The 13,290-nt window shown below is 35.3% G+C and overlaps 1 long non-coding RNA gene across 1 annotated transcript; it reads left to right on the top strand.

Annotated features, from left to right (window-relative positions):
- The first annotated feature begins 766 nt into the window (after positions 1–766).
- On the top strand, positions 767–2,921 carry LOC141391024 (uncharacterized). Its single transcript, XR_012409543.1, has 2 exons — positions 767–1,087; positions 1,147–2,921. It is a non-coding gene; the product is annotated as an uncharacterized lncRNA (long non-coding RNA).
- Positions 2,922–13,290: the final 10,369 nt, after the last annotated feature.

Genomic DNA, 13,290 nt, shown 5'->3' with positions numbered 1-13,290 from the left:
TTTTACCTGCAGAAATTTTGCTGGTAGCCTGTGGTAGAAGAGAAAGCCATTTTCGCTCTCTCTCCACTCTCTTAAAAATTGCTACCAGTTTTGCCACTTTTCGGGGTTAAGGAACGCTTTGCAGGTTAAAAATGGTAACCTCAGGTAAGTAAAGGAACACAGCTAAGTTTTTACAATTTTTACCACTTTTACGCATTTTTCGTTCCCGTACCTGGTTTAATAAGAAAGGTTAGCCAAAGCTTTATGTCAATTTAAATTTTTTCATTCGAGTATTCCTAAAACTTCAAAACAATATACACAAACTTTGTATGTGTGTGTGGAGTTTGAATAATATGTCAAACAATTTTAAAAACAATCGAATTCAATGATTTTTAAAATTATTTTTGGAACATTTGTATGGAAATAATTCGTCAGGTTATCATTGAAACAAACATTTTATCATGTCTACAACTTGATTATGCGGAGAAACATTGGTCCTTCATTCATTTTTCGCGATTTTTATAAAATGCTCAAAATTGGTGTTGTAAACAAACCCACTTGTTGCTTAATTTTGAAGTTTTAGGAATTCAGGAAAAACAAGGGTTCTATAGATTTTTTTCATTTAAATCTACCTCTTTACTTATACCATGGTTCCCGTACACAAAATTCCCTGTAGGAAGTGTGGGGACATGTGTCGACATGTCAACACTTTGTCTACTATTGATACTTTTATCTTAGTAAGAAGAAGCATTGATTATTTTAACAGCTGATAGCCCAACGATTGTTTGGTGTAAAATAATTTGGTGCTTCGTGAAAAAAGTGTTTTTGTGAAAAATCAATAAAATATCGTGAATTTAACGTGTGATTCAGCTTTTAATAACAAGTGAAAAAATTGGACAATTATGAAAATACAAATTCTGAGGCGGCTGACAACATGTGTGGTGAAACTTCGACAATTAGACATTTTGTGGAATCTTTAGAGAAGATTGTGGAGCCTGGCGAATATAATGTCCCGTCTTGCTGGAAATGCTGAACCCAATATACATCTGATATTTGAACACGACATAATAATGAGTTATAATGTCCACTGTTTATACAGCTGTAATAGGTGAGCAAATTTAAGGACATTTTGTTTTTTTATACATGTTTATTCTTTTCAATTCCTAGATGTTACATCAACATTCAGCGAATCGCATGATAAAATGTTAAGTGCAGCAGAAGAAGAAATATTTTGAGCAGACAAGTCGCACCAAGTCTTATGGCCAAGAAAATAAAAGGCGATGATATTTCTGACAATGAAAACGACTTTGTTATTATTTAAATTTTCAAATTTTTAGCCAGCCTCGAAAACATTGACTTTATTTTGAACTTATGTGGAATCTTGGACTTAGCCCTTATTTAAAACCTATAAATAAGGGCTAAGTCCACTCACTACTCTGACTCACTACCTCCAATGTCAACACATGGTTCCTCAGGAACTACTGACTTACTAGTTCCAATGTCAGTACTGACTTTCGAATGACACGTTCATAGTCCTGGGTCACACTACAGTAATTTCACTGAAATTTTGATATGAAATTATGCGTCTCTAGATCGACGTCCATAGTAGAGTGAAATCATAAAATTGCTGTAGTGAGGAATTCGATTTAAGAACACCTAATTTCATGAAATGTTTTAATGAAATTCACGCTAGTGTGGACCGGGACATACAAAATGTCTATAGGAAATTACATTAGTTGTATACAGTTTGTCAGTAGTACTGTTGACAATGTCAGTAGTAAGTCAGTATAGATTCACTATTGACATTTCCTACAGGGTAATAAATTTGCAAAAATACTAATACAATTTATATTTCTCAATAATGGGTACTTTACACGATATGTTTTTTACATATGAGTTGTCACTTTTTATATACAAAATGTATACTCTAAGTGACAACACATATGCAAAATAACATATCGTGTAAAACACCCATAAGATAAATAAGGACAACCAAGGCACATATATATAAGGTAGAAGCGACAATCAGCTGTATTTTTACTTTTTTGTAAATTTGGTTTTCAAAATGTAATAGGGTTTACTCATGAAATTTGAAACTTCGAAATTTGCTACCATAAAATACTTCTTCTCATCCTAAAATGACGTACAACAGCTCTGAATGCTTTATATTTACATTTTGATTCAAATTTGTATTATTTTAGAGGATTTTCAAAATGTATTTATGTATGTTTTTCATGAGAAATTTTTTAGAACGACCCCATTATTCAATATTTTCTTTGACATTAAATTTTCTATAACAACAATGTTGCTTTTGTAAATTTGTTATGGGTACTTTACACGATATGTTTTTTACATATGAGTTGTCACTTTGCATATACATTTTGTATGGGAGAAGTGAAAACTCATATGTAAAAAACATATCGTGTAATGTACCCATTAGTTGTTGTAATTCATGCATTTTTATATATTGTATAAATTTCCCTTGAGGACAACGATAGTTATACCATAGTATAATAAAGTGGAGGTATGCTTGGTTTGTCTGTGTTTAGACACACAAATTTCTCGGGAAAGTAAATTGAGTTTTTTGGGAGAGTGCGGAGAGGAAAGAGCTCCTCAATACTCTTTCCTACCCCCTATTGCCTAAAAACTGAGTTTGTGTGTCTAAACACGGACTTTACATTCGGAATCGTTTCTTGATTTCGCGAAATCAACAAAGTTAACAATGTGTGTATGCATATGTTTATGAATAGCATGGCCCAATAAAGACGGTCATCCAATCGGCAAATTCACCAAAAAAATACAACTCTGCACCTTCATTTGTTGTCAAAAGTTGTTGTTGCTGCGAATAAAAATTATTTCGCCTTGATTTTGTTATTATTAAATATGCTTATTTATTTTTGATTTCTTTTATATCACACAACAATAAACGCCACAAACACAAAGATAATTGTAGACAAATGTTTTATTCGGACATTTCAAAAGAATTTAAACATTTTTTAACAGTTAGTTGAAATAACCAAAATTTGTTTTGATCATTTTGCTATGGGTAACTATTGTTACGGAATTAGATTTAACTAATCTCCGTGTAGACGTTGTTTTATTCCCCAGTACGATTTGTACCAAATAAAACAGAGTTCGTTTTAGATTACGTTTCTACAATGCTTTATTTACTTTATTACACTTATTCGGAACCGACTTTAATTACTAAGCACACAGCAAGTCTCTAGTTAGTACGCAGCTATTCTTTAACCGATCTGTTCAGTTCAACGCTTAAAACACAACTCAACTCGTCATTGCCAGTTCCCCTGTATTTATATCCCACAGTCTCCCTGGTCTAGAATTATCCAGTAATCTGGCAACATCTCGAATCTGTGCAGCGAACACACAGACGCACATTCGCACTAAGCGAACAACCATACTCACATACATACAAGTAGACCAGCACAGTAATGACGTAATTACAACAACAAACAAATACACGAAATACAAGAAGTAGAGACTAAACGATAATTACATGATTATGGCAAGACAAATAAAAGCACATTAATAAAAGGTAAAGTAACATCTAGAATAATGAAGAGAGTTCTACATGGTAGTTGCTTAAATAAAGTAACTGCGTAATAAAGACTTAGCGTTACAATTCAAATTTTTAAATTAACGGAAATTAAACTAAACTAACTTAAGCCTATCAGTTACATTCGTAACATTGCCTCCCGCTTAAGCCTGTTCGTCCCGAATAGGCACAGTTCTCTCTCGGTGGTATGGACATTGGTAACACTGCCTCCCGCTTAAGCCTGTTCCTCTTGACTAGACGCAGTTCTCGTTCTGTAGTGGTGGCAACTGATTTAGATGTACCCTCTACTCCGTCAGCTTTGGTCTTTTGCTCTTCTGGACGACGTTGTCTTCTCTCCAGGAATCGTGACGTTATACCTTCTTTCTTTGTGGTCACCTTCCTAAGTGCCACCTGGTCTTCATCAGACTTGTCCTTCCTTGCTGTACGGCCGCTTTTCGATGGACCTTTCCTCGACGCACATCTTCGCTTTCTCGTCCTCGTTGCTGGATTTTTCCGCTTTCCGACAGGCCAATTGTCGGCGGCTTCCACCTTCAGCGTACGGACATCGACAGCGATCTCGCCGGATTCTGCCTTTGGGCGATGTTTGCTTTTCTCGTTGTAGCCCACACTTATCGGTATTTCCACATTGGACCAAGTCATCACACGGTGCTTTATGTCCAGGTTGATATCGAAGGCAATCATGAAGTCTACACCAAGTATGACTTCGTCCACAATATCGGCCACTATAAAATCGAAATTTACAGATTTTCTACCCATGCTCAGCCTTTGGTAGGCCTTTCCATGCACCGTTGTAGTCTCGCCTGTGGCCGTCCGCAATTTGACTCCATTTAACGGCAATACCTTCCCTTTCACCAAATCCGGTCTAATAATGGACTTTGTTGCACCGGTGTCCAATGTCAAGGTACGCAATACACCATTGATAAAGCCTTTAACCGTTAAGTTGTGATTCTCCTGCTGGACTATGGCTATAGAGATAGTGGGACCATCGTTTTCATCCTCTGCCAGCGGCGCCTCGTGATTGACGGAATTCACTTTATTTGATTCACCTGATGTCTCTATTTGCAGATTCTTGGCCACCGGTCGGTCGTCGCTTTTTGAAGGCGGTGAGGTGGATCTGGGCCTTGCTTGCCGCAATCTGCATTCTCGGGCCATGTGTCCAGTTTTCCGACAGTTATAACAAGTCTTTTTCGTTCTAGCAGCCCCTCGTTTCACACGCATCAGTGCATCCTTCAGCAGGTCGACAACGGTCTGGGAATTGTTGTCCTCAACTTCCAGCCTCCGCACGTTGTAAGCTTTAGGTTTCACCAGCATCTTCGCGGTTTCTTGGGCCAGGGCAAATGACACGGTTTCTGCAAATGTTCCCATCGGTGCCGCATACGTCGCAAATATTATCTCTGGATCACGAATACCACTAGCAAATGTCTCAATCTTTATGCGGTCCACCAACGGATGTGTCTCTCCTGGATATGCCAGCTGCGCCAATCGCTCTATGTCAGCCGCAAAGTCTTGTAAGGTCTCATTTGGCTTCTGGACTCTTCCCCTCAGTTCCATTCGGTAGATCTCTTGCTTGTGTTCACTACCGTACCTACGTTCAAGAGCAGCCATTATATCTCCATAGTTGTTCCTAGATGCGGCGGGAATACTCTGTAATACGTCAGCAGCATCACCCTTCAATGCCATAAGGAGTGATACCGCCTTTTCGTTGTCGTTCCAAGAATCTCTAGCAGCCACTGTCTCGAACTGTAATTTGAACACATTGAAAGATGTAGAGCCGTCGAACACTGGAGGCTTAATTTTTAACGCGTTATGGATAGCTCTCACTGGACCGCCTTTAATTTCCAGTTCCGACATTTTCTTTTCTATGCCCAGAATCTTCTCATCTTGAGCCAGAAATTTCTCGTCAACAGACAAAATCTTTTTATCCAACTCTTTCATTTGTACCTCCACGTTTTCTACTCTCTTTTCAATCACTATCGTGATATTCTCGAGTTTCTCGTTAATTTTTCTAGAATTCTCTTCCAACTCCTCTTTTAAGTTTCTTGAATTTTCTTCAAACATCCTAGAATTCTCTGCCATTAAGTTTTCGGTGATTTTTCTAGAGTTCTCTTCTAACTTTTGCTCTAATTTGTCGTCGAATTTGGCAAATCTTTCCTCCAATTTTCTGGAATATTCTTCACTCTTTCTGGAATTTTCTTCCATTTTAGCATCTAATTTCTCAATCATTTTACTGGAATTTTCTTCAACCATTCTACAATTTTCCGCTTTCATTTCCATCACAAGTCTGGAAGTTTCTTCATTCTTTCTAGACATCTCTTCTAACATCTTACTGTTGTCAGATTTCATTTCCAGCATCATCAAAGCCAGCATTGATTTCAAATCGTCACCCCTGGCAGCTACCGACGAAACTTCCTCAACGCTGGATTCGCCCTTTGCCGATAACTCGACTTCCTCCTTACCGTCGAACTCATATTCATCGATGTTCATTCCACGGCGCTCGAACTCTTCCAACAAGCGTTTTTGTAGTTCTGCCTTGTTGCCCGTTGAAGACAAATCCAATTTACTTAGCTCCTTCTTCAAGTCTTCCACTCGTAGATCCTTAAACTTCATTGTAGGAAGATCGTAATCCCACTTCTGACACCAATTGTTACGGAATTAGATTTAACTAATCTCCGTGTAGACGTTGTTTTATTCCCCAGTACGATTTGTACCAAATAAAACAGGGTTCGTTTTAGATTACTTTTCTACAATGCTTTATTTACTTTATTACACTTATTTGGAACCGACTTTAATTACTAAGCACACAGCAAGTCTCTAGTTAGTACGCAGCTATTCTTTAACCGATCTGTTCAGTTCAACGCTTAAAACACAACTCAACTCGTCATTGCCAGTTCCCCTGTATTTATATCCCACAGTCTCCCTGGTCTAGAATTATCCAGTAATCTGGCAACATCTCGAATCTGTGCAGCGAACACACAGACGCACATTCGCACTAAGCGAACAACCATACTCACATACATACAAGTAGACCAGCACAGTAATGACGTAATTACAACAACAAACAAATACACGAAATACAAGAAGTAGAGACTAAACGATAATTACATGATTATGGCAAGACAAATAAAAGCACATTAATAAAAGGTAAAGTAACATCTAGAATAATGAAGAGAGTTCTACATGGTAGTTGCTTAAATAAAGTAACTGCGTAATAAAGACTTAACGTTACAATTCAAATTTTTAAATTAACGGAAATTAACCTAAACTAACTTAAGCCTATCAGTAGGTGCGTTCGTTTACTCAACAATTTGTACAAATTTGTACAAGTTCAGTAACTTCTTGTAATCTGCTAAGGTCTTTTGCATTGTACTGTAGAGTAAACGAACAACATCCAGTAACAATTTGTACAAATTTTGAGTAAACGAACACACATAGTTACATTCGTAACACTATGTTTTTTTGTTCAATTTCAAACTATGACAATATATTTTGCCAGGAAATGGAGGTATCAGCTTGTCTTATTGGATGACCTTCTATTTGGATCATGATGAATAGAATAGACAACATAAGAAAGTCCCGGTCCACACTAGAGTGATTTCATTCATGGTTTAATAATAAAGGTTAGCTAAAGCTTCCTGTCAATTTAAATATTTTTTCTTTCGACTGTTCCTAAAACGTCAAAAGAATATACACAATCATTGTATGTGTGTGTGATGTTTGAATAATATGCCAACAATTTTAAAAACAATCGAATACAATGATTTTCAAAATTGTTTTTAGAACATTTGTATGGAAGAAATCCTTCAGCTTATTATTCCAACAAACATTTTATCATATCCACAACTCGATTATGTGGAGAAACCTTGGCCCTTCATTCATTTTTCGCGTTTTTTATAAAATTCTCAAAATTGGTACATATTTTGTAAACAAACCCACTTGTTGCCTTTTGGCCCCGGTACATGCAGTACGTTGTGCGTTGCGTCACGCGTTAAAAACAACAAACACATGAAAAAAATGAAAGTGATGCCAAGTTTGCTCTTGAAGTTTTCATGTGGTTGTTGTAACGCGACGCACAACGTACCGTATGTGCCGGGGCCATTTTTGTTTACAAATTTTGAAGTTTTATGAATTCAGAAAAAACAAGGGTTCTATAGATTTTTTTTTTATTTAAATCTACCTCTTTTATTTCATTGAAAAAATTTCATGAAATTATGCGTCTCTAGATCGACTTTCATAGTAGAGTAAAATCTTAAAATTGCTGTAGTGAGGAATTCGATTTAAGAACGTCTAATTTCATGAAATTTGTTAATGAAATTCACACTAGTGTGAAACGGGACAAAATAAACTGATCATATTCTTATGTTGTCTATTCTACTCATAAACAAATGCTCTGTTCCAGAACCTGCAAGAAGCTACTATTTTTTACTACGATAACATTGTCCCAATTTACGAGTTTACTTGCGAGAATTGTTTGATGCCTTTGCCTCTCAACACCCTCTCTCACCCACAAACTGATAATTGCCGCAAGTAAACTCGCCTAATGTAAAATGGGACATTTTTTCCTTTATGTTATCGAAAAAAATTTTAAAAATTAGTAGGTTCTTGCAGTACTGGAACAGATCAAAAGTTTTAGTATTGATGTCAAAATGTGGAACAGAAACTTAATTGAAATTTTAATAAATAAATACCAAGAGCATGAAAACTTGTATAACGTTCGTCATCAACATTGTGCGAATCGATACAAAATGTTAAACTCATTTGTATCAATTTGGAATGAAGTTAAAAATTATAACAAAAATTTAACAAATATTTTTACCAGTTGCAATAATTTTGGTTTAACAATTTACACCTACTTGCATTCAACAATCATAACATGTATGTAAAATCGTCCATGTTTGTTACAAAAATTACGCTGCTTACAATATTACGAAAAAATGCAACCCCACAAGTACGAAAACGGTGATGCATGCATCAAAAGTCGCAGCGTGTGTACTCACAGATCGAAATCACAGTACTCATGATGTACAACCCTGTTTTTGCTTTAAAAAAGTACCAAAAGTTGCTGCACTTTTCACGTATCACAATAAACAAAGGCGAATTGCTCCAACAAAAATTGTAATATCAATATTTGTAAACAAAGTAAAAGAAATTAAATTACTGTGTTACAATTTTGAATTTTCATTGCGTTCCCTATTTTTTCGTCGTAAAATTAGCAAATGAGCGAAATGTGAAAAAGTACTTTCAAACAATGCGGGAACGGAAAAATGACAGAAATTGCAAAAACTCTAGCCGAAATGTCAAAATCAACGTATCAGGCAATCAGATGACTGCAAACAAGCAGCTAGTTTCTACTCGGCCGAATTTGTATAGCAAAAAGTTTTATTCTGCTACATTTTTGTTTAAAGAGAAGTGCGGGTATAGAACGGGAACGTGTTTCTGGCTCAAAACGATACAAAAATAATACACGTAGTACTAGTTTGCAGGTTCTGGAACACAAATTTATGCCTGTTGCAGAACCTGCAAAAATCTACAATATTTTACTACGATAACAATTTTTCCTTTATTTTATTAATAAAAAAATATTAAAAATTTGTAGATTCTTGCAGTTCTGGAACAGGCCATTTATCAATCAATTTTGATGCTTCAACGATAAAATCCTTTTTTGTACATTTGCTACTATTATACACAGGAATTATGGCATATGATGCCTGTTCCAGAATCTACAATTTTTTACTACGATATCAATTTTTCCTTTATGTTATCGAGAAAATAGAAAAAAATTTTAGATTCTTGCAGTACATATACACAATTTTACGAAGAATTTCGAAATAAAGCAGTAAATTTCTATATTGTCGTATATTTTTAACGACAAATTAAATTTGCAAAAACTTGTTTTGAAAATTCATGTTCGATCAGCTGAACATATGCATCTACCTCGATAAAAAAATACAGCCCTGTTGCCATGGCTTAAAATGTCAATTGACATGGAGCAATAATAAAGGTAGATGTATATTCTTAGTTAGTCGGTTTTACAAAAACATTTAAATTTAGAACTTCACCTTTTATGTTAAAAGTACCAAATAGAGTAAAAAATAAAAATCACTTAAGTTATGCTCCAGAATATTATTGCAAGATAATGGTCTGTTCCAGTACTGCAATAATCTACTAATTTTTACTATTATTTTCTATAACATAAAGAAAAAAAATGTTATCGTAGTAAAAAGTAGTAGCTTCTTGCAGGTTCTGGAACAGAGCATATGTGTTCCAAAAATTGTACCCAAAACTTTAGACAGTGAAAACAAAAATGTTATTCTTTTATCTTTTACTTGAAAAGTTTGGCTGATCTAAAATCGTGATTGCTGACATGCTATTTGCGGATACTGCGACATTTCTTCATTTTATAATATTTGTAATTTTTTCGTTTCCGTACTTTTAGAACTAATTTCAATAAATACCAATACTTGACAAATCGTTCATATTAAAACATCAACAATTTAATTTAGCCACGCCAATAAATTTTCTTTTCCTTATTTTCAATTTTAAGATATAGTGTTAAAGCAGTTTTTATTGGAACAATTAACCGGTACACCTTTATAATTGCATAATACCAAGTTTATACTTGCGCTCCAAAATCCACTGGATTTCACGAAATCCTGAAATACACCCCGGTGTTTACACTTATTTTTTTGTTGATTTCAAACATATCACAATAATCAAGGTAGATGCATACGCGCAGCTGATCGAACATGAATTTTAAAAACAAGTTGTAAATTGAATTAGTCATCAAAAATATACGACAACATAGAACTTTACAACTTTAATTCGAAAATGATCGTAAAATTATATATGTATATCGTATTAATTGTGCATAGTACTAACAAATGAAAAAAATAAAAAATGATTTTATCGTTGAGACATCATAATAATAAATTTTGATAGATAAAAACTGGGTTCGGAACCTGCAAAATATTACTACTTGCAGTAGTTTTCCCGTTTAGTGTTAAAATTATGTACCTGTACTCCGAAATCTAGCAAGACTTGCACTTCTCTTTAAACAAAAATAGCGCCGAATAACACCCTCTTCTCCTGTTTCAGGCAATACAGTTTTAGCCTAGTAGAAACTAGCAGCATGTTCTTTGGCATCTAAATACGATAGATGATACGTTGATTTTGACATTTCTGCTGGAGTTTTTGCAATTTCCGTCATTTTTTCGTTCCCTTATTTTTTAAGAAATTTGTATGGGGAAGCAATTTTAGACATTTCGCTCTTTTTTCTAACATTACCATTAAAAAAGTACGAGAACGCAATGAAAAATAGCATTGTAACAAAGTAATCTAATATTTTTTTCACATTGTTTACAAATGTTGATTCTAAAATTTTTTGTTGCAGCAATTGACCATCTACCTTGTTTATTGTGATACGTGAAAAGTGTTGCAACTTTTGGTACTTTTTCAGTCACAAACAGGGTTGTATATCATGTGTACTGTGATTTCGATGTTGATTTCGCTGAAATCACGAAATGAGATGATTTCATTTTTGTATGCGAAATCATGATAATTTTTGCTTGATTCCGCGCGAAATCACGAAACGCATTCGAAATCACGAAAAGACGCCGAATGTAAACCAAACATAATGTCAACAACAGTAAAAAATTTCAACCCTGCTTCTGACAGAATAGGCCATAACAAGAAAAAAATTGTAATCAGCTGTTAGCTGTAGGCCACAGCTTTTACATTTGGTATGTTCCATTGCCACCGTGGTGCAATGGTATGCACACCCGCCTTGCACGCTTAAGGTCGTGGGTTCGATTCCCCGGCCAGTCAACATCAAACACTTTTCAACGGTGGCAAAATACCCCTCAGTAATGTTGGCGACATTTTCTGAGTATTTCAGCCTTGTACAACTTCTCTACAAGTGGTGTCTTACTAGGCGTTTACACCAGACAGTTTGTCTTCAAATAAAACTCTGATTTACTAACACATGCATACATTTGCCATTTGTCTCTCAGCTGTCCATCAGTTTTTCACAGACAGCCGGGTTGACAAATTTTTACATTTTTGTGAAAAAGAAGTGAGATGATAATTCAAATGGGCTGAAAACAAAAGAATGTGTACAAAAAAAATATGTGAACGGAAAACAAAAAGAAATCGGTGATTTTCATTCATAATTTTACAACTGTTTTCGCAGTTGTCTGGACACCTACGTCACACAGGCAAGTTGTGGGATTTTGACAATCAATACATGAAGTCAACTGTCCTGTCATGTGTAAACGCAGGGATAGACACGCCGTTCGGACTCGGCGATAAACAGTAGGTCCCATATCATTGAGCTAATATGAATCGGGGTGCACCTGTCCCGCCTGGGATGTTTGTGGAATAATTATTATATTATGTTCCAGTACTGCAAGAATCTACTAATTTTTATTATTTTTTTCGATAACATAAAGGAAAAAATGTTATCGTAGTAAAAAATAGTAGCTTCTTGCAGGTTCTGGAACAGAGCAATTATTGTACTAGGGATACGCAAGTCGATTTTCGAGTAATCGATTCCTTGATTCTTTGATTTGAGGAATCTAAAAATCGGAACCGAGTTTTTACTTCATAGAGAATCGAAAGATCGATTTTCTATTATGATTCTTCGATTCTTGCAGAGGGAATCGAAATATCAATTCTGTTTTGACTTTTTTATGTACCACGAAAATGAAATATACAGATTACATTGGTAAGCGCAAGACAACAATAGGTGTGTTCGTTTACTCAAAATTTGCACAAATTGTTACTGAATGTTGTTCGTTTACTCTACAGTACAATGCAAAAGACCTTAGCTGATTACAAGAAGTTACTGAACTTGTACAAATTTGTACAAATTGTTGAGTAAACGAACACACCTAATATTATATTATTTGTTGTACTGATGAACAAAGTTAATATAAAGGCCTCTGCACATACGGCGCGTTGAGCGTCGCGTTACAACAACCACATGAAAACTTCAAGAACAAACTTGGCATCACTTACACATTTTTCATGTGGTTGTTGTTTCCAACGCGTCACACAACGGATTGTATGTGCCGGGGCCATAACGGTATGGCAGTGTTAAACGCGAAGCATTGTACACTAAAACGTTCACATTTTCAACTAAGGAAATCGACATGACGATTCTTTTATCCAAGTGAGTTCTAAGTTAGAATCAAAGGATCGAAAGATCGATTTTTGCTTGTACTCGATTCCCTATATTGTACCATGAGTTATACGCATGGAGCAATATACAAGGTGGAACTCTACGGTCAGCTGTTTTTACCCAATTTGTCAAATTCATCATTATCGTGAATTATTCGTATTAAAATGTAAGCAAACATTTTGACATCTTGAAGAACGTTCAATAGTCTGTTGTTGTAGTTTCTGGTTCACCCTATTAATTCTATCACGGTTATCTTCTTCTGGCATATATCAATTCCACCATATTTGGCCTGGAATTTAAAGTGACATGAGGCACTAAAGGCCTGCGTACATAAGCTGCCTCGCCTGATTGCCTTGCTTTCCTGCATGGTAGAACAAATATAAGGTAAAGTTAATACTACAACAAATACAACTCAACAACAACCACATTGAAATTTGTTTTTGTTTGTAAACCTTAGTGTCAACGTACATGTAAACAAAACAAGGAAATGTCTATAAATTATTGGAATTTAAAAAATTAATAATTTTTCACATTTTATTGAATATTTTGAAGAACATGAATG

The sequence above is a fragment of the Musca autumnalis genome, unplaced genomic scaffold (genome assembly GCF_047663935.1).
Source record: "Musca autumnalis isolate F117 unplaced genomic scaffold, ASM4766393v1 scaffold_1, whole genome shotgun sequence".
In the NCBI taxonomy this organism is placed as follows: domain Eukaryota; kingdom Metazoa; phylum Arthropoda; class Insecta; order Diptera; family Muscidae; genus Musca; species Musca autumnalis.
This window is presented reverse-complemented; position numbering and strand designations above follow the sequence as displayed.